Source organism: Eretmochelys imbricata, chromosome 1 (assembly GCF_965152235.1).
Source record: "Eretmochelys imbricata isolate rEreImb1 chromosome 1, rEreImb1.hap1, whole genome shotgun sequence".
NCBI classification, from domain to species: Eukaryota; Metazoa; Chordata; order Testudines; family Cheloniidae; genus Eretmochelys; species Eretmochelys imbricata.
In genome coordinates, this window is record NC_135572.1 from 155539665 (window position 1) to 155562803 (window position 23139).

The following is a 23139-nucleotide window of genomic DNA, read 5'->3' on the forward strand; positions in this document are numbered from 1 at the left end:
CGTACAGTCACGGTGTGAGAATCCCAGGTTGGGCAGGCAATGACTACAGGACAAAAGGACACTGAATCTGAACACAATCTTTATGACTGGAGCACCTGACAGCATGTCAGAACTGCAGTGCCCCGAATGCAGAATTGGAAGAGAAACGTTGAATCTCTAGGTATATCGGCACCATTATCTGGAGTACACTCTAGCTAGTGAAAGAATACACAAAATGCTATACTGTGATGAGGGAATTGGAGGCCACAGTGTAAGAAAGCTGGAGATTACTGTGACAAAGCGGAATCAAGACATCAAGCAGTTGCAGACTGAAAAGAAAGCGTTTGAAAAAGAATGCGAATTAGCGCAGGAACAAATCTTTGGATTTATACAAGAGAAGAGTAAAAATGTATTAAAATACGCTGAGACTCCAAGTGCAAGTGCAGTTCTGATGGTAAACAGAGACAGGGGAAAACAAAACTGCTGTGGGAGGAACTCTAGATGAGCACTGACACTTCAATAGTGAAAACACAGAACCAGGAAGACAAATATATCCCTGTCTTCCATTACAGGTCATTCAGGCCCTGATTTTCAGATGGGCTGAGCACTAAAATTTCCAAGTGAAATCAATGGGAGATGTGAGTCCTCAGAATCTGTGACAATCAGGCCTTCAGAGACTTTGGGCCTGGGCCTGCAAGCTGCGGAGTGCCTCTAGAGAGGTTCTGAAAGCCCACAGCTCCCATCAATAAGATAGAAGGAACTAGGCTCTTCTCAAAAAGTGCTCAGCACCTTTGCCAGGATCAGGCCCAAGTAAGATTAAGACGTAAGTTTGGTAGTCACTGGTAAAATGAAATTGTTATGGATGGATTTTTTCAGTGTGTCAATTAAGAGGAAGAGTTGATATAGTTTGGGAGACTTGCCTGAGAAATGCAAACTTAACTCTGCATTCCCTAGGATTTTGGAGAGCATGGGGTAAAGAGAAGGTGGCTTGTCCATATGAGAAAGTTGTACCAGTTCAACTGAAATCAGTTTAAAACCAATTTATTTAAACTGGTGCAAATCCCTGTGTAGACACTCTTATTTCAGTGTAAATGTGGTTTATTGCAGCTTAGCTTAAATCAGTAAGGAGCTGAATAAAGCTAAATCAAAAGGAACCACTCAAACCAAACTAAAAATGTCTACACAGGATTTTGCACTGTTTTAACTAGATTGGCTTAAAACTCTCTAAGTGAAACTAGCACAAGTTTGTGTGCAGCCCAGGCCTATAACTGTAATGTTCTCAGAAGGTAATATGGACTCAAACTGTAGATGAAACAATGAGAGGGGGGGAAAAAGCACTATTTTTAAAAATCCCACACAGCAGATCAGGGCCCTGATTCTGATCTCACAGCAGTTTTACACCAATCTGACACCCCCATTGTCAGTGGTGTTATTCCTGATTTACACATGTGTAAAGCTAATCAGGATCAGGCCACTAATTTTCTAATATTTGAGGCTTTTATAATATTACTTGTTTATTAATAGGTAGAACTGAAAATTTAAATGAGTGTGAGGGATGTGGAGGAGAAGCAAAGTGAAGAATGGAAGAAGATATAATTTGCCCAAGGCAGCTGATTAACGAGCAATCTTCTTTAATGGTGTCACCTACATAATTTCTTCTGTGTCTATCTTCCACTGCTAGTGTTTTCCTCACCTCAGAGGCTGAGCTGGCATTCTTTAGTAGAACTCTCCAGGGGTTTGTTGTTAACAGTTAGATAGTCTTATTAGTTTAACCCTTTTCTGTTCGGGGAACAAAGTGTGAAGTCATTTAATGCAAAGAAATTAGCCTCTCCTTCAGTGGTAAAGGAGAGAGGCAAGTGTGTTTATGACTTATGAATCTCTGCTTCTCCTGCTTTTCTTCTTTTTGGATTCAGCAAAGTGCTTTGGCAAAACAACGGCTATTGCTTTAGTGTTAATATGCTACGTGGGATTTCTTAAAGATTGCTCTAGCTTCTCTTTGCTGCTATTTTAGGAAACTCTCTATGCTACATAGACGGGGGAGAGACTTTTAATCTTCAAAAATGTGTATACTTTAAATTAATGCCTATTTAAATACTGGCTTATGATTAAAAAGTCTGAGATTCTCACAGCCATTTATAGAAACACATTCTAGCAGAACAAGGCTGAAATTCTATTTTCTCTGTGAATAAATTGGACCTTTCTATATTTGCATTCTAATTCCATGTTTCAATACCAACAGTTTTTAGTGCTAGCAACTTTGCTGTTGAAATTAAAATGCAATTGCATCAGCAATGGTGCAAGGTCAACCCATAGTTTTTAGCAGCAAGCTTCAGGCTAAGAGAAGCTATTTTAAGGAAGGTTTCAGAGTAGCAGCCGTGTTAGTCTGTATTCGCAAAAAGAAAAGGAGGACATGTGGCACCTGAGAGACTAACAAATTTATTTGAGCATAAGCTCCGATGAAGTGAGCTGTAGCTCACGAAAGCTTATGCTCAAATAAATTTGTTAGTCTTGAAGGTGCCTCAAGTACTCCTTTTCTTTTAAGGAAGAAGGCACTCATATTACTTATAAAGCAGAGATACTACACTTATTCCTGTGCCGTAAGGCTGGGTTTATTTGGGAAGGGAATTTTGGGAGGAGAAATATCAATCTAACATGTTCTGGATTTTTTTAAGGTTTCTGGTTTATACTTCTTTTAGCATATATTTATATAATCTATTATTTTAATGAATTCAACAAGCAATTCATGTGATACGTATAAGGCAGGGGTGGGCAAACTTTTTGGCCTGAAGGCCACATCTGGGTTCCGAAAGTGTATGGAGGACTGGGTAGGGAAGGCTGTGCCTCCCCAAACAGCCTGGCCCCCACCCCCTATCCACCCCTCCCACTTCCCGCCCCCTGACTGCCCCCCTCAGAACTCCCGACCCATCCAACCCCCCCTGTTCCTTGTCCCCTGACCACCAGATCCCAGGACCCCCTGCCCCTAACCACCCTCCATGGGACCCCACTCTCTATCCAACCCCCCCTTCTCCCTGTCCCCTGACTTCCCCGACCCCTATCCACACCCCTGCCCCCTGACAGGCCCCCGAGGACTCCCACACCTATCCAGCAGCCCCCTGCTCCCTTTCCCCTGACTCCCCCCGGGATTCCCTGCCCCTTATCCAACCTCTCAGCTTCCTGCCCCCTTACCATGCCGCTCAGAGCAGCAGGACTGGCAGCCATGCTGCCTGGCCGGAGCCAGCCATGCCGCACTGCCTGGCAGGAGCTCGCAGCCCCACTGCCCAGAGTGCTGGTGGCATGGTGAGCTGAGACTATGGGGGAAGGGGGACAGCGGGGAGGGGCCGGGGGCTAGCCTCCCCGGAAAGGAGATCATGGGCCAGACAGGACGGTCCCGCAGGCCAGATGTAGCCCGCAGGCCGTAGTTTGCCCACTTCTGGTATAAGGAATATGAAAACTGTATAGTATGAGAAATAATATTTAAAATAACTGATCATTGAAGGTTTGAATTTTCCAAAGTGCCCACTAATTTTGTGTGCTTTCATTTTTTGAGTGCTCAACCTGAGACAGGTAGAGGCCTGATTTTCAGATGTGCTAAGCTCCTACAGTTCCAGCTGACTTAAGCTGGCGTTTTGGGTAGAGTTGGGTGAAATTTTTCAGCCAACATTTTTTATTTAGTGAAAAATGCAGATTCGGCAACTCCAGCACATTTAGCATATTCACGTAGATTTCACTGATTGGTTTGTTCTGGAAATCTTCCCCACCCCCATCAAAACATTTCCTTTTGCTGTTTTCTCAACAAAATGTTTTGATTTTTTTTGTTTGAAAGGACTTTTCATTTAAAAATTCCTTTAATTTAAAAAACAATTCACAAGCATTTAAAAATGATTAGAATCAAAGCAAAGTGCTTTGTTCGAGCTGAAGCTATTCCCCTCCCCCCCGCCTTTTCAAAATTGCCAATAGACTAAAAAATCCATTATTTTCCCAGCTCTTTTTTTGGAAACTCAGGGTCAGATTTTTAAAGGGATTGAGGTGTTGCTCAACTGAGAAGAACAATGCCTCACCCCTTGATGGCCTGCTGCCTAGTGGAATTTTCAGCCCTGGGTTAGGTGGCTCCAAGCCTAGATAATACTTAGTCCTGCCATGAGTGCATAAGCCTGGACTAAGATGACCTATTGAGGTCCCTTCCAGTTCTCATTTCTATGATTCTGTGCTACTTAGCGTCCCTACAGCATATGTGAGGATAATTAAATGTCTAAGAAATGTTCAGAAGCTGGTCAACTAAGCAAAAAAGCTACCTAAGCTATCCGAGAGTGAAATGCCAAGGAATTGTCAAGGAGAAGAGATAGGTGTAGGCACCTAATGGTACTTCTACAATGAACATTAAGCCAGGGCTCTGACTCAGATTTTAGTCTAAGCCCCACTTATGTCCACACACCAATCAGTCTGCTAGCATTCAGCACCAAGGTCCTATGACCCTGCTAGGCCAAGTCCCACTGTGACACGGGTTCAAACCTTGACATTTTGCAGTGTGGTTGCAGGTAAACCACAGATCCAAGTCAGAAGGTCTGTATAGTTCAGTATGGATGTGTTAGCACAGCTGTAAATCCTGGGTCCAGAAATTGTAACCCAGGTTTATAATGTAGTGTGAACTTTCCAGCATGGGCTTGGAAACACCAAGTCCCCAAGCACGGGTCCCACAGACCCAGACCGAGTGTGCAGTGTAGACATCTCCTATGAGGCTGACCTAGTGCACCAAGCTGATGGATCAGAGATAGGCACTTTCCTCCACTTGGGATCCTCACCCCCAAACTTGCTCCTGGAATTAGGCACCTAAGCCAGGTTAGTCACTTAGATAGCCCATGGCCTAGCCACTGAAGGCATCTGTCTGTCTGTCTCTTTCTCACGCTCATTCTCGCTCTCACACTCACCCTCTGTGTCCTTCTTGCCTTGGCTATCTTTTGTGTGGGTACTATGTTGCCCCACCATTATTAGTGGCCTGCACCAAGCCTTCCTTCTGCAGAGTCTGACAGGTATCAGGTCTTAGGCTTGCTCAGAGCATGACTAGTGGATCGGGACCTGCTGGTGAGATAGATGTCTCTCCCCCATAGTTTAAAAATCCTGCTTTGGGGCCTCTGGGGCTTTGGTTTGATCTAGAGCTCTAAGCTGCTCATTAGCTGTTGGGTGGTAGCTGTGCTTAGGTTTCCTTGAAAATGCTGATGGGTAGTAAGGAACTATGTTGACAGGGTTTTATTTTTTAGTTTCTGCTTCTCCTCTGGCTGCTTGGGATTTTTATAAGGTTGTCCATCACCATGGAACCCAAAAGAGCTTTATACAGTTTACCATCCTACCTGGCCTCTGGCATTAGCTATTGGTTCAGAGTTCCATCCACTGATAAATACAGGGCTAGTAAATACAGGGCTATGCTAGGCAACTATATAATGTTTCAGTGCTCTTCTCCTTCATAGCCTTAAATAAGTGCTGTTCATACAACCTCTTTAAACAGTGTTTCAGCAAATTCAACAGTTGATTTGCCCATTTCTTGCTGTTACATCATTTTAAAGGTTGAACTGATTAATTGTAGCATTTATTTGGTTTACACGAGACTGCATTCTAGTGTATTTTATCTACTTTAACTCAGATATTTTTCAGATATTTCAAAATACGTTCTGAATTCTAATGCTTGGCTGAATTTTTGTAACCTAAGCTACTTGTATGAAATTCAGAATTAAGACTTTGTCAAGGTTCCTCCCCCACTCTGAACTCTAGGGTACAGATGTGGGGACCTGCATGAAAAACCTCCTAAGCTTATCTTTACCAGCTTAGGTCAAAACTTCCCCAAGGTACAAAATATTCCACCCGTCGTCCTTGGATTGGCCGCTACCACCACCAAACTAATACTGGTTACTGGGGAAGAGCTGTTTGGACGCGTCTTTCCCCGCAAAATACTTCCCAAAACCTTGCACCCCACTTCTTGGACAAGGTTTGGTAAAAAGCCTCACCAATTTGCCTAGGTGACTACAGACCCAGACCCTTGGATCTTAAGAACAATGAACAATCCTCCCAACACTTGCAGCCCCCCTTTCCTGGGAAATGTTGGATAAAAAGCCTCACCAATTTGCATAGGTGACCACAGACCCAAACCCTTGGATCTGAGAACAATGAAAAAGAAGACTTTTAATAAAAATAGAAGTAAATAGAAATAAAGAAATCCCCCCTGTAAAATCAGGATGGTAGATATCTTACAGGGTAATTAGATTAAAAAACATAGAGAACCCCTCTAGGCAAAACCTTAAGTTACAAAAAAGATACACAGACAGAAATAGTTATTCTATTCAGCACAATTCTTTTATCAACCATTTAAAGAAATCATAATCTAACACGTACCTAGCTAGATTACTTACTAAAAGTTCTAAGACTCCATTCCTGGTCTATCCCCGGCAGAAACCAGCATATAGACAGACACACAGACCCTTTGTTTCTCTCCCTCCTCCCAGCTTTTGAAAGTATCTTATCTCCTCATTGGTCATTTTGGTCAGGTGTCAGCGAGGTTACCTTTAGCTTCTTAACCCTTTACAGGTGAGAGGAGCTTTCCCCTGGCCAGGAGGGATTTCAAAGGGGTTTACCCTTCCCTTTATATTTATGACAGACTTAATTTTTAAATTGTATTGCATTTCGTTGTGCTTCAGTAATGCAAGGATGTCTCAGTACCTATAGGGTTCCACTGGGTCTGTCCTGGGTCCGGTACTATTCAATATTTTAATTAATGACTTAGATAATAGAGTGGAGAGTTGCTTATAAAATTTTCAGATAACACCAAACTAGGAAGGGTTGTTGGAGGAAAGGATCAGAATTCAAAATGACCTGAATGAATTGGAGAATTAGTCTGAAATCAACACAATGAAATACAATAAAGACAAATACAAAGAACTATACTTAGGATTGGAAGAAAAAAAATCAAATGCACAATTACAAAATGGGGAATAACCGGCTAGGTGGTAGTACTGCCGAAAAGTATCTGAGGGTTAGAGTGGATCACAAATTGAGTGAGAGTCAACAATGTGATGCGGTTGTGAAAAAGGCTAAATATCAGGTTGGAGTGGACAAATAGGCGTGTTATATGTAAGACACACGAGGTAATTGTCCCACTCTGCCTGGCACTGGTGAGGCCTCAGCTGCAGTACTGGGTCCAGTTCTTAGTGCCACACTTTAAGAAAGATGTGGAGAAATCAGAGAGAGTCAAGATGGGAGCAACAAAAGTGAGAAAAGGTTTAGAAACCTTTCTATGAGGAAAGGTCAAAAAAGCTGGGCATGTTTAGTCACGAGAAAAGAAGATTCAGGAGGGACCTGATAACCATGGGCAGCAGGTGGAGCACGGTCCAGGCGCTGGTGCCCCCCAGCATTTCTAGGGAGCTTCCGGTGCTCCGACTCCCAGGGCGCAGAGGTGGTGGGCTGGTGTGCCTCCAAAGGGAGGTGACCCGAATCCAGCATTTGCCCCCTGAATAGCCAACCTTTTTAATTTAATTTAATTTTTATTTTTAAGAACCTCCCCAAGCCTCTTCTATGCATTGCCCATGGCTATCAGGATAGCTAAGCACTGGAATTCGCTTCCAAGGGAGGCTGTGGAATCTCGGTTGTTGGAGGTTTTTAAGAACAGGTTAGACAAGTGCCTGTCAGGAATGGTCTAGGTGTATCTCATCCTACCTCAGCGCAGGCGTCTGGATTAGATGACCTCTGGAGGTCCATTCCAACCCTACATATCTAGGATTCTATGACTTTACATATCACACTAAACATAGGAGAATAGCTAGGTGTGAAAAAGTGGATTAATGATTGAGTTTTACCTTTCTCTCTCTATGATGTTTGGGGATCACCCCAGACCAGTGAGGGATTTTTTCACTGCCTGCCTCCTAACTTTGGCTACCTTAATGCTATTCTGCTATGGGTCAGAGATCTGACGTCAGTAGCCAGGACCTACAAGCATAAAGGTCTCAACCCTGGCTTGCACCAGCCTAATTACTCTTTGCAAGGTGACCCCATTTGCCCTTCTGGTCCCAATCCCCCCAAATTGGTCTCTCCGAGTCCTTAACTACCAAATACTTGGACTTTCTCCCTCTGGTTCATTGCCCCCGAAGGAGTGAAACCTGCCCCCAATCATCAGTTCACTTTGGCACACACACTCCACACAGCTTGTACACTGGAGACCTACTTAGGTAAAAACAAACAAAAAGTGTATTTACTAGAAAAATCATAGATTCAAAGAGGAAATAGTAAGGAAAAGCAAACAAACTATGCAGGAAATAAACATAAAGACAGAATCTCAGGCTATATACGTCTATATTAGCTAAATTCCCTTTTCTAATACAAATTACCTATTGCTGCTGTACAGTTTCCCAGCATGCCCTCTGTCCTAGAAGGGATCAAGTTTAACACGGACAGCACCCTGCTTAGATGCTGGCTTTCAGTTTTTGGATAGCTTTCACTTCAAACCCACTTCCCTTTTAACAGGGTTTGTAGTTTCCCCCCCTTTTCTCTCAGGGCAAGGCTATGCTACAGCTGCACTGAGCTGTAAACTCTCTAAAAGAAAAGGAGTACTTGTGGCACCTTAGAAACTAACCAATTTATTTGAGCATAAGTTTTCGTGAGCTACAGCTCACTTCATCGGCTGTAGCTCACGAAAGCTTATGCTCAAATAAATTGGTTAGTCTCTAAGGTGCCACAAGTCCTCCTTTTCTTTTTGCGAATACAGACTAACACGGCTGTTACTCTGAAACCTAAACTCTCTAATGTTACTGCTCTAAGCTGATGTGCGAGAACTTTGCGGTTGGCTTAACTATTCCAGCCCCTGCGAGTGGCAGAAGCTGTGTCAGCGACAGAAGCTCTCCTGCCGACATAAGCACTGATGCGAACAGTGCTATGTCAGTGTAACTTATGTCACTCAGGGGGGTGATTTATTCACACCCCCAAGTAACATAAGTTATGCCAACATAAGCTGTAGTATCAATATAGTTTCAGACTGTGGTAATTCACGGTTACACAGAGCAGGGAAAAATCCTTCCTTCCTTAGCCTATTTCTACATTTAAACCACAGGAGCTGCACAGCTGTAGCCATTCAGTGTAGACACTCACTACAGCGACAGGAGGAGTTTTCCCACTGCTGTAGTTAATCCACCTCCCCAAGAGGCAGTAGCTGGGTTGAGAGAAGAATTCTTCTGGTGGCCTAGCACTGTCTACACAGAAGTTAGGTCGTCTTAGTTACATTGCTCAGAAGTGTGCATTTTTCACACCCCTGAGCAATGTAGCTGGGTCAACCTAACTTTTTAGTGTAGACGTGGTATTAGTTTTCCAAAAACTGGGGTTCTCTTTTCAGTTTCAATGTCTTTCCATTAATTTTTATGGTGCACCATTGTCTCTCTCTGTGATGTACAATGCTAGATGCTTTCAGTGAGTTTTGGAACTAGTCTGGAAGTGACCCTCCCTGCCTCGTTACTTTAGCCCCTTGTTGTGAGGTGATGCTTGTAGTTGCATTGTAGTTACATTTGCAATATTTTACAGATATCCATATGCATATATTTGTAACCTGCATACAGGATTTCCTGAAGACCATCAAGTTCAGATTATTACAAGCTTTCATAAAAGACCTTACTTGATGTATATTTATACACAATAACAGGGTATATACCCAGATGATTCAACTGCTTATTCTTTGGGGTTCAGACCCTTTGTTATCCTCTTGGGGTGTCTGGACCCTGACTGTCACACTCTCCATGTCTTATGGGGTTGGTAATGGAAGATGGAGTCTTTTACCTCTAACTCAATGCTTCAAATCCAGCCCAGGATAGTAGTGACCAAAAGTTATTACCACCTGATTGTTCTGTGATACTCTCTATGAGTTAATGAGTTGGAGAGATCAACTTTAGTTCTTAGTTGCTCCTTGCACATGTAGGATAGAGTTTTGATTGTGTGCAACCTCCTCTGTTGGGATTCAGCCTCTTCAAAGGGGTGCAACTTGCATTTAGCTCTAACAGGTGAGACAGGAAGAACTGACTCCAGTGGACGTGGGAGAGGACACTGCGTAATGAATAGTTTATGAAAGACACATTTCTTGTGACTCATCTAAAATGGGGGAAATGAACTGTTTCATCAGCCATTACTAATAAGTTTTACGGGTACTTTAAATATTGTCTCTCTTTAAGGATTCGAGGGAACAAAATATTCAGGTGCATTACTACAAAGACTATTTTATTGAAATGAGCTTTTAATGTAATAAGAATTACAGTAGGGTATCCTAATGATTTACATTGCATTAGAACAGAGCCCATCCCAGGGACATACTCTGCCTATCCAGTTCTCAGTGTTATTTATCACATACAAAATTGAACCTGATCAGTGTCATGCCACAATGCACATAGTGAAATTTTAAATTCAGCCTTTGGGAAATTGTAACCTGGAAGGATTGTCTTACATAGAAAGAAAATGATCAAGTGGCATAAAAGATTTGGAAGCCTGATACAAGACAGAGGAATGGATTATAAACACAACAAAGGTTTACTCTTTTCATGCTTTATAGATCCTGGTTCTCTCTTTATCTGAAGAATAAAATGGGGCTTTTATTTTATATTTTGTTTAAGTTATTACAGTACAAGGTGATTCACTGGGAATAACCTGTGTTAAGAAAATTTAGAAAAGAGATACCAGAGGGGTTTAATTAGCTCCTATGCCAGAACATTCTCTCTCATGTATTAGACATCTAAAATGAGTTTTCTATATTAAAATTCTCTTAACAGTGAAGAGTGCAACCTGCTGAGTAAAAAGCCTTTTCTCTCATGCCCAGAACCTCTGAAGATTTTTATCCGGCTCTCTTAGCATATTTGGACCTTTCACAAACAGGTAGCTTTGCTACTGTAGGAGGCAGTATGAGGTTTATTGCAAATGGTACAAATACCAAGTTTCACTTAACAGGCTGGATGGGGTTTGTCCTACAGCAGGGAGAAGTTGACAAGCTGAGAGAAAAGTAGCAAGTGCCCGTAACTTTTGGTGGCATAATTTTTGTTTGTTTGTTTTAAGACTGTACATCATGTTTGATCTTTTCCCTTTGGAATGGTTCTCTCTCATATTTACCTTTTGAAAAGATAGTCGAAAGAAATAATATGATCTTTCCCCCAAATATTTTATGTCCCTCTGATACATTTAATACCAGTGAAAAACTAACCCTTTCACTGGCACAAGTGGTTTGGGGACTGTCACTAGCTGAGAACAAACTAAGCTTGATTTTTCAGATGTGCTGAACAGCATCAGCTTCTTCTGATGTCAGAAGAAGCTGAAAGTCCCACCTTTCCCAACATTTCTATTGTATATATGTGTAGGCTGCTGAAGGGACACCCCAAAGTCAGCCACAAAACCCCACAAAGTTAGCCAGTTCCATCTCTTCTCTCTGGTACAACTTTATAGCTCAGCCATAGAACAATCATTAACAAAACATCATCAGTGTATCAAGTGTTCCCCAGCTCATGGTTTCTAACCCAGACACATAGCTCTGGTTTCAGACACCAGCCCTCTCCCAGTGTCTCTCTCCTCCTGGCCCTGGAGCTCTGGCAGCTGTTTTATGGTCCCCTTGGATCACCTGCATAAGTCTGAGTTGTTAATGTCTCATTTGCCAGAGACAGGATAGTGCCTCTGCAATCTGACACAGTCTAATTTTGGTAGATTAATGGCAGGAATGTGCCAATCCCTACACCGATACAGAGATGGGGCAGGGCAGACGGTGGGAGGAGCCTTCCTCCCACGCTCTACTTGAGCAGGCACAGATCTTGTTCTGCCCTGAGCAAAATGGGTGCAGCACTCCCACTGTACTGCTTGTGCTTGCTGGCTTGCAGCAAAATGCCCCGTATTTCTGGGTGGGTGTTGTGCATCCACCTCATGCCCTACCACAGGCTGTGCCTAAAAGATATCATTTAGCCCTCTGCATGTTTGTTAAGTGCAGAGATTTTTCATAAATGGTTGTAACAGCAAGGACTTAAAATGTTATTCTACCACAGTCAATATGCATGGTTTCCATAGGATCTCCTTTCTGATGCCATTAAGGAAGGGTATTTAGATGTTGGGACTTATTTTCCACTCCATTGCATCAAGCACTGGGGTGGAATGACTGTGGTGTAAGACCAGTATAGCATAGTGGAGGAGGAGACTTGCTGTACGTTAGTTTACTGAATGCCTTGATTGAAATTTAGTTTCTTTCTGACAATCTCCTTTCCAAGCAATTTGAGAGACTGATACTTGAAACGAAAGGCAGGCTAACTGAATTCAGCTCTTTGGGGACATGCCAGTGGCTGCACACTAGTAAGCGGTCAGGCCTTATGTTTGCTAAAATTTCAGTGAAATAAGGCAATGGGCACTTAAAGTTATATTGGGAGTGGGAGTGGTGTAAGTCTCTTGTTTTTAGACTGAAGGTTTTGGTTTTTGAGGTATGTTGTGAACACACATTGATAATTTTATGCGGATGATAATTTCCACAACAAGCTCAATAATCAAGATACATTTCTGACTGCAACAAGCTGAATAACATCACCAGTTACATCTTCAAGGTTTGCTCCATCGTGTTCCTTTAATTGTGATCTAGTCCCATTTCTGAACCATTATGTACCACACAGGGGACTGCAGCTGAAGCTCAAACACCTCCTTTCCTGTTGCCGTGGGGGGTGGGAGAAGGTTCCGTCAGTGGCACCAGAAACTCAAGAAGCAAAAGTGAGGGGTTAAGTGTTGCTACACTGATAAAGGAGTGACGCAAATTACTGGGCCCCCAAGGGCAAAGGGGGAGGGGCTCCTCTTGGCACAGTACCATTATATGCCTTTGCTCAACACCCTGAATATGAGACTCACTATGGATGAACTTCACCTCCAGCCTCAGGCTTAAAAACAGACTCATATCTGAGTACAGAAAGAGCATCTTTTCTTTTCTTTTTTTTTTTTAAGATGTATTTTTCATTCCTGTGTAACCTGTCCTAAGGTAGTATGGCTCTTTGTCCCCTTCTAGTGGGCAGCTGGTAGCATTACATTCAAAAATTCCTCAACTTATTTTGACATAAAAAAAAAAAGCCTTTTGGTTGAGAAATAAGAAGGAGAAAATGTCAGCCTCAAAAAGAAAAGCTGGGAGTAAAATCACGAGGAAGTAAAACTGCAGGTGGAAAAGAATGGCTTTTTTGGCCTTACTCTATGACTGTGATAGCTGTAACTCACTTTAGCAAAGAAACCGGAACCTCTGCAGCTCAGACTTCTCAGGTTCATAGGGACGGACCATGCAAGGTCCTGAGCAATTCCTGGAGGTGGAAGCTGAGGATATTCAGCACCTTCAGGTGCTGGGCTTGCCCTTGCATACTGGAACCTTTAAGGAGATAGTAACTGTCTCGAACTTTGCTAATGTCTCTATATTTTTGGGGAAACTTACAGAGTGATTTTTGTTTTGAAGTCCTTGCCTTTCATCTCTAAGAAACAATGTTTTTCCCATATAGGGTCTGATGGTGCTCTAACGGAAGTCAATGACAAAAACTCCATTGACTTCAGTGGGAGCTAAATTGTGCTTTTAATCAGAAAACCGGAGAAAAAGAATGACCTAGCATAATAGTTCAATGGGATACTATATTGGTCTCCCTCTAAGGACTAGTGTGAATGCTGTTGGTTTTAGTCACACCTTTTTATGTTTTGGTGATGATTGACAAGTTTATAGGTCTCCAAAGCAAGTACAGTTCAGCATCACAGGTGATGTATCGGTCAATTGCTGCTGAATGGTAGTGTAAAAATTATTACTTCCTCTTGAATTTTTAAACTAAATAATCTAGAGTCTGTGCAAATTTGCTGGCTGCAGTTGGAGTGGCTGCATGCTATGCCAAGTCTACATGTGACTTTTTACAGTTTGCATCTGAAGTGATGACTTGCTAACCCATAGTCTCACTAGTTAAAGGAGCAAGTTGTTATCAATGTTTGCTACTCTAGGCATTAGAGTACAAACCAATAATCTGTATTAGTGACACATTGGGCCAGATTCTCAGCTGCTGCAAATCAATGGAGCTAGGCATCCATTTACAGCAGATGGAACCTGAACTGCTAATCAAGCTGTTTGAAAGATTTCAAGGGGGGAATAAAATACAGTGTTAGCACTTCCAATTAGAACCTACTGCAGATTAAAGGAATTGCTTTGAACCCCAGAAATCTGGTCTTCACAGTCAGAAGATAATGCTAGGTAGGATACGAGTGAGAACACAGCAGATTGCAGCCTGCCAGGGTGGGCTGGGCTGCCTTACTGAGGAGGAAGATCAATGACTCATGACTGAGAGGAAGATAAAGATCCCTGTGGGGTGGGGCGTGGATAGGATGATTGGCGCTCCAACAACTCTTCTGAAGGTCCTTTTTCAGATGGGTGGATCAGGGTCTCATTTACCCATAATCAATTCCAGTCACTGGAGATACGGGAAGAAAACTCATCACCACTTAAAAAAAATAAATAAATAAAAAAAATTCTGCAGTTCTAAAGCATACAACGCAATTAGGCTATGACCCAGACTTCATAATTACCTCAGTTCTTCGAGTTTTTTCCTACCATAGTCACTGGGCTGAGTATTGGGGAGATAACCCATGGGCTGGGATGGGAATGGGAGGCTCCTTCCCAAGATCTGTATAGCAGTGGTTCCTTTAACTCTGACCCCATAATGTCTTGCACTGCCCATTGCCTCCTGCCATACAGAGAACTTTCATGGAACTGACCTATACAATACGCTGCTACAGGTGTACAGCGGAACTGTACTGTGTTGCTAGTAAGGGGATCTCTGAAACCATGGAGATGAGGTGAGTTCTGTAGAAAGGGGGCATGCACTTCCCCGCATGGCTCCCTGCTGCCTCTAATCGTACATCAGAACTGCACTAGTTCTGCTGAGAAGGGAACCTCTGCAGCGGAGCCAGGACTTACCCTTTTAATAGAATCATAGAGTATCAGGGTTGGAAGGGACCTCAAGAGGTCATCTAGTCCAACCCCCTGCTCAAAGCAGGACCAATCCCCAATTTTTGCCCCAGATCCCTAAATAGCCCCCTCAGGGATTGAACTCACAACCCTGGGTTTAGCAGACCAATGCTCAATCCACTGAGCTATATCCGTGTGGGTATTAAGCCCCTTCCATGTAACAGGAAAAAGATATTCAAGTACCTCTCTAAGAACAGTTGTCATGCCCTGGTAAACTGCAGTAATGCAACTGCTGCCACTGCTATGCTTGGCTTTTGACATGGAGGGGAAGTGGGTCAAGAAAAATGAGTTTGGAAGAAGCTAGATTAAAAGTGAGAAGTCCAAATAGTTCATATCAAAACAAATAATCATTCAAGGGCTGCAAAACTGTCACGTATGCCATCCCAGTACAAGCAGAAATAGTTGTAGAGTATAACATAGGGCTGGTTGAACATTCACTTTCTTTTTTTTTTTCCCCGAAGGAGAATTGGATTTTTGACTAAACAAGAATGTTCACAGGAAGCATCTGCTTACATCAACTTTTTTGATTTTTCATTGGAAAATTGAAAATGTGGGGCCAACCCCACCCCGCAAAAAATCTTTCAGCAGTTTTCAGCTCGGCGTGGGCCGAGGGATGTGCTGGCCGCTGCTTTCCACAGCCCCCATTGGCCTGAAACGGTGAACCACGGACAGTGGGAGCTGTGATCGGCTGAACCTGCAGATGCTGCAGGTAAACAAACCGGCCTGGCCCGCTAGCAGATTTCCCTGATGGGTCGCGTGCCGAATATCGGTTTTCCATTTTTCAGTGAAAAGTAAAAAAATTCCACTAACATTTCAATAAAAAATATTTTTCCCTATTTTCATTGAAATTTTCCATAGACCCTGCCCATGATCTGATCAGTTCCAGTAATGTGTATTACATTACACTGACAGCTATTGCACATATCTCTTGCCAAACCGGATACCCACTACCTTTTGTATCCTGTCCTTTATTCAACCGTGTCATCCCTTTGGATTCATTAATCAGTGTTAAATGAAAAAGAAAGGTCACCAAGGTTACATAAACTGCATTCAGATTTTAATTGTCAAGATTTATTATAATTCAGTTAGCTGTCAGAAAGCCACATTATTTAAATGGTGATGGTTACATGATTGTCATAAATTGGAGTCAGTCACACAGACCAAATTGTCTTTTATGTTAATCTGGTAGGCATCATTTTTTCTTTTTTTAAACTGTGTATGAAATTCCTCCTTCCTCCTTAGTACTTTAGGTTTTGGATGGGGAATAATGTGGAGTTGGAATTCACCCCCAAACTCCTGTGCAGCTGGACTATCGGCCACAACTTCTCAGAACCCCTACAATGGGGTCTTGGGCCACTAAACCTTTATAATCAAGGATCCCACAGCCTATTCTCCACCAGCCTCAGTCTATGATGGTTCATTGAGGCCTAGTGTTTATCTCACTCCTCTCTAACATGCAGAAGTGCATAAGCCCCCCACCTTCTCCCTCTGTGCTGCTGATCCTCGTGTTTCCTGCTCTGAAGTGGCACTTCTGTGGCACAGAGGGCCTCGTGCAGGACAGTGAACTTCACCTCCCGTGGTTATAAGAAGTTGAATGAATGGGTATTATGGACCATTAAAAAAAAATCCATTGGAGGGCTGTTCTAAATCCTTCCAATAGAAATTAACATTTTTCATGTTAGACTGATAGGTACAGTCCTGAGCACGGCATGGTGGGGAGCTGCTCTGCCTCGGGGGAACACCAATAAACCTTCCTTGTCCCCTTCTTGGGCTCCCTGAGTGTAGGGACTGCAACTGTGGCTAGCCTTTGCATGGGCTACACAACACGAGATGTTCTTTGCACCTTCATCACCTGCACACTTCCCTAAGTACCAGATATGACTGGGCCCTTAATATTTCAGGGCTGGAGTTTCTGCCAACAGAATCAAAATGAAGCGCAATTCAGTTTAAAAACAAAACAAATCAAAACAAAACAAAAAAACACGCCACCAGCCCAGATTGTCTAGTCCAACCAATCTGAGCTCAGCTCTAGGATTGGGGAGTCGAAGGCAAAGGTGACTTACCCGACCATTGCACCTCCCCATGTTGTAGGCCCAGCTTTGTCTCCAGCACAAACCTGTGTAGACTCAGAGCAGCTCTGATTTGTTCTTGGCTGCAATGGCTCCCTAGGGACTCTTTATATCAGCAAAGAATACCCAGTGTGCTGTATGCTCCAGCTATGCCCCATCCTCTGGCCACACTCCTAGCATGCTTCTTACACCAGGAACAGTGTGGAAGGTTCTGAGCCTACCCCATTCAGAGATGCTATGATGCGAAGGCTATTTCCCAGCAGGCAGATCCCCGCCTTTTTGGCCCCTTTGTGTTGTAGGGCCATGGAAGATCAACCTCAACATCTCTAAATGTCCGCTCATCTGGTGATGATGCTTGGCTCTTTAAAGGAAATTAATGACCCCCCCACAAATCCTTCCTCCACTGCTAACCGAAGTGACATGCTCTTCAGATATTGAAACTAGGGCACCTTACCATGTGCCAAGAACCCCTGGGAGGGCATGCACTCATGGGAGGGTATGAGGGAGCACAGCTCCCTTCTTCTGCTAGAAGTAGATGGAGAGCTTCCTTGCCTTTCCCTCACTTAGGAAAGCACAGTTCTTCCAAAGCCCCCCTCGTCTCTGATTAGTAAATCCTCTCTTTACCAGGCAGAAGAGTGAAGAGGGAGCAGCAGAAGGAGCTGGTGCCTGACTGGGAGTTACTGAGTCTCCTATCCCTTCCCAGCAGTAGGTGGAAAAGCAAAAGCAGCTGTTGGGGGAAAGAATGGTGTCCCATCTGGGAGCCCTTTATTCCCCTTCTCTAAAAACACCTCTTTCGTCTTTGCCACAGACTCCATCTCCTCTGCAGGTGGAATGAGGAAGTGGGGATACCCCTTTCTCCATCTCTCTCCCCCCTCTGCAGGAAGAGAGGAAGGCGACATAGCCAACCTCCAGTTCCCAGTCTTCGCTGGGAAACAAGACAGCTAAATAATACAGAGATGTTGCATACACTTCTTTTGAAACGTCTTAACTTTCTGAAATGCAGGGGACACTATTTGTGGGAGGAGGAAGAGGAGAAATCACCCTGCTCCCCACTATGCCACCTGGCACAGAGGGGCAGGGTCCTGGGGTGTTTCTGAACCAGACCCGGTCCTTGCACTGTGTCTGGGTTGGGTGCAGCCTCCCTGCTGAGTCCATATCTGTGGGGGGTGCGGGGAGTTGCACAGTGATCTCCCACCTCTGGGTAGCCAGTGGCCTGTGCTCCCCAATGCCATGCTAGAGCCTCCACATTTATTTGACAAATAAAATTTGCAGAATTTTAAATTTTTTGGTGCAGAATGCCCTCAGGAGTAAAATGCCAGGTTAGGTCAACCTGTGCTGCTTCTAACTAGAGCTTGGAAGTACACTGTGGACTTTCAGTCATGGTGTCTGAATTAACATAGTATTAAGTGTATTTTACTTGTTTACCTTATGTCAGAGTTCAGAGGAAAGTTATATTACTGAATTTGAGCGATCAGATGTAACAACTTCTACAAGCTTCCTTTGGGGAAAAAAAATAAAAAAAAAAAAAAAAAAGAAGAGAGAATTCAAAGGGTATTTTAAATTTTTGACAAAAATGCTGTTAGAAAGTTTGGGGGTAAAGCTGAAAAGACAGCTGTGCTAATTTTTAAACAAATATTTTAGATTGGAGGTCCATTCAGAAACCCGAGTCACTGTTGAGCGGAGTACAAAGTAGTTCTTGTTTAGGTTTTGAGAATCAAAAGTTTCAAAAGATATTTAAAACAGAATTGAAGTGATAGTTACGTACAAGTGCACAGGAAGTGGCTGCTTTAAAAATATTATGCTAATATTATAAAAAGTGAAGGCTACTGTTATGTATTAGTTATATGTTTGAGATCCGGTGTTAAACAACCAAATAAATGAATATGTCAACACTCCATTGTAAGAATCAAAGGACAATAGTCATAGTCACTCTTAAAAGCAGGGCACCAGTCTGGTGTTTAAGTGATATGAGAGCTTTAATAGCATGAAGCATGAAGCAATTAATAGGACTTCTAGCTGAACATTAAACTTTTAACAAGTGCCCTTGGTATTGTGAAATTGTTGGAGTATGCATCTTGTGTACTACAAAGTGTCAGATCTCTGCAGGCCATGCATAATGTCATGTTAGTAACTCTAAATACAGAAGATTCTACTGTAAAAGCCTGAAGTGCAGCAAGGGGGTTTTCTTCTATTTCTGAATGCTGCCTTTTAATGTCCTTCCCATGCGAGCCTACTACCTTGAGTTTTCACATGAGGGGCCAGATCTTGCTCACTTTATCCACCCAAACAAGCACACAGAAGATATTGTCAACAATGTCAGTGGGACTGCTTGCATAACTAAAATAAGTGGGTTTAGCCCAAAGGCGGCAAATAAATATTCATGCTAAGACCAAAATCTGCATGTCCTCTGCTAGTATGAGCCCTGGTCTACACTACGAGTTTAGGTTGAATTTAGCAGCGTTAGATCGATTTAACCCTGCACCCGTCCACACGATGAAGCCATTTTTGTCGACTTAAATGGCTGTTAAAATCGATTTCTGTACTCTTCCCCGATGAGGGGATTAGCACTGAAATCAACATCACCGGGTTGAATTTGGGATAGTGTGGACACAATTTGACGGTATTGGCCTTCAGGAGCTATCCCAGAGTGCTCCATTGTGACTGCTCTGGACAGCACTCTAAACTCAGATGCACTAGCCAGGTAGACAGGAAAAGCCCCGGGGACTTTTGAATTTCATTTCCTGTTTGGCCAGCATGGCACAGGTGACCATGCAGAGCTCATCAGCAGAGGTGACCATGGAGTCCCAGAATTGCAAAAAAACTCCAGCATGGACTGAACGGGAGGTAGTGGATCTGATCGCTGTATGGGGAGACAAATCCGTGCTATCAGAACTCCATTCCAAAAGACGAAATGCCAAAATATTTGAAAAAAATCTCCAAGGGCATGAAGGACAGAGGCTATAACAGGGACCCACAGCAGTGCCGCTTGAAAATTAAGGAGCTCAGATTCCTGCAAGGGGGGAGTCTCAAGCAACAGGGATGAGGATTTAGGGGACGAGGAAGATGATCATGATGATGATGAGGAGGATGAAACCGTTCTCCCCGACAACCAGGAACTGTTTTTCACTCTGGATCCAATACCCTCCCAACCCTCCCAAGGCGGGCTCCCAGACCTCGAAGGCAGCAAAGGCACCTCTGGTGAGTGTACCTTTGTAAATATAATTCATGGTTTAAAAGCAAGCGTGTTTAATGATTAATTTGCCCTGAAGACTTGGGACGCATTCGCGGCCAGTACAGCTACTGGAAAAGTCTGTTAACGTGTCTGGGGATGGAGCAGAAATCCTCCAGGGACATCTCAGTGAAGCTCTCCTGGAGGTATTCTCAAAGCCTTTGCAAAAGGTTTCTGGGGAGGGCAGCCTTATTCCATCCCCCATGGTAGGACACTTTACCACGCCAGGCCAGTAGCACATAGTCTGGAATTATTGCATAACAAAGCATGGCAGCATATGGTCCCGGTGTTTGCTGGCATTCAGGCAACATCCGTTCTTTATCTCTCTGTGTTATCCTCAGGAGAGTGATATCATTCATGGTCACCTGGTTGAAATAGGGGAATTTTATTAAGGGGACATTTAGAGGTGGCCGTTCCTGCTGGGCTGTTTGCCTGTGGCTGAAAAGAAATCATCCCCGCTGTTAGCCATGTGGTGAGGGGAGGGGTGACGCCATCATCCCAGAGAATTGGGTGTGTGGGGGGGTTTAGTTGGGTTTGTGCTGCACATTAACCTGAAAACCGCAGCCCCTCCTTTTAAATGGCCAACCCATTTTAAATGGCCAACCCAACGGGTGCTTCGTATGGGAAATGAGGGCGCTGCTGTTTGAAACCATTCCCACATGTTAGGAAGGTTAAAGAAGCCAAAAGACCATGTCTGCCTGCAAGCCGAGTTCTGTTGCCCGGCCCTGCGTGTGTGATCTTTCACACCAAACTGGCAGGCCCTCAATATAAGATGCAAAATGTGACCTTGTACCGAAAGCACATTTACTTTGTAATGTTAACAGCTTGGTTCACCATGAAAGAGTCTACTCATTGTTCTCTAAAATGTGTCTTTTAAAATACTACTCTCCCTTTTTTCCTCCCGCAGCTGCAAATGTTTCAACGCTCCCCCTATCATCTCCGTCCCAGAGGCTAGTGCAGATAAGAAGGCGAAAAAAAAAAGCACTCGCGATGAAATGTTCTCTGAGATCATGCAGTCCTCCTGCATTGAAAGACTCAGCAAAATGTGTGGAGGAAAGCAACGTCAGAGTCCAGGAAAGCACAAAATGACCGCGAGGACAGGAGGGACGTGGCATCAGCGTGATCAGAGAAGGCAGGATGGAATGCTGAGGCTACTGGAGGATCAAAGTGATGTGCTCCGGCGTATGGTTGAGCTGCAGGAAAGGCAGCAGGAGCACAGACCACCGCTGCAGCCCCTGTGTAACCGCCTGGCCTCCTCCTCAAATTCCATAGCCTCCTCACCCAGACGCCCAAGAACGCGGTGGGTGGGGGGCGGCTCCAGGCACCCAACCACTCCACCCCACAGGTCTGCCCAAGCAACAGAAGGCTGGCATTCAATAAGGTGAAGTGCAGTGTAGCCTCGTCCTTCCCTCCTCCCCTCCTCCCCCACTCCTTCCGGGCTGCCTTGGCAGTTATCCCCTTATTTGTGTGCCAAATTAATAAAGAATACATTAATTTGAAACAACAATGACTTTATTGCCTCTGCAAGCAGTGATCGAAGAGGGGAGGTCAGTTGGCTTACAGGGAAGTAGAGTGAACCAAGGGGGCAGGTTTTCATGAAGGAGAAACAAACAGAACTGTCTGGTCAGTCATGAAACTGGTTTTCAAAGCTTCTCTGATGTGCGGCGCACCCTGCTGTGCTCTTCTAATCGCCCTGGTGTCTGGCTGTGCGTAACCAGCAGCCAGGCTATTTGCCTCAATCTCCCACCCTGCCATAAACGTCTCCCCCTTACTCTCACAGATATTGTGGAGTGCACAGCAAGCAGTAATAACAATGGGAATATTGGTTTTGCTGAGGTCTAACTGAGTCAGTAAACTGCGCCAGCGCGCCTTTAAACGTCCAAATGCACATTCTACCACCATTCTGCACTTGCTCAGCCTATAGTTGAACAGCTCCTGACTACTGTCCAGGGTGCCTGTGTATGGCTTCATGAGCCAGGGCATTGTGGGGTAGGCTGGGTCCCCAAGGATAAATATAGGCATTTCAACATTCCCAACAATTATTTTCTGGTCTGGAAAGTAAGTCCCTTGCTGCAGCTGTTTGGACAGACCAGAGTTCCTGATGATGTGAGCATCATGTACCTTTCCCGGCCTTCCCATGTTGATGTTGGTGAAACATCCCTTGTGATCCACCAGTGCTTGCAGCACCATTGAAAAGTACCCCTTTCGGTTTGTGTACTGGCTGCCAAGGTGGGCCAGTCCCAAGATAGGGATATGTGTTCCGTCTATCGCCCCACCACCGTTAGGGAATCCCATTGTGCAGGTTATAGTGGATGTCTTTGCTGCATTTCCCAGAGCCACTACCCTTGATAGCAGCAGGTCAGTGATTGCATTGGTTACTTGGATCACAGCAGCCCCCAAAGTAGATTTGCCCACTCCAAATTGATTCCCGACTGACCTTTAACTGTCTGGTTTTGCAAGCTTCCAGAGGGCTATCTCCACTCGCTTGTGAACTGTAAGGCTGCTCTCATCTTGGTATTCTTGTGCTTCAGGGCAGGGGAAAGCAAATCACAAAGTTCCATGAAAATGCCCTCATGCATGCAAAAGTTTCGCAGCCACTGGGAATCATCCCAGACCTGCAACACTATGCGGTCCCACCAGTCCGTGCTTGTTTCCTGGGCCCAGAATTGGCATTCCACGGCATGAGCCTGCCCCATTGCCACCATGATGTCCAAATTGCTGGGGCCCGTGCTTTGAGAGAAGTCTGTGTCCATGTCCTCATCACTCTCGTCACTGCGCTGCCGTTGCCTCCTCGCCTGCCTTTGCAGGTTCCGGTTCTGAACATACTGCAGGATAATGCGTGAGGTGTTTTCAATGCT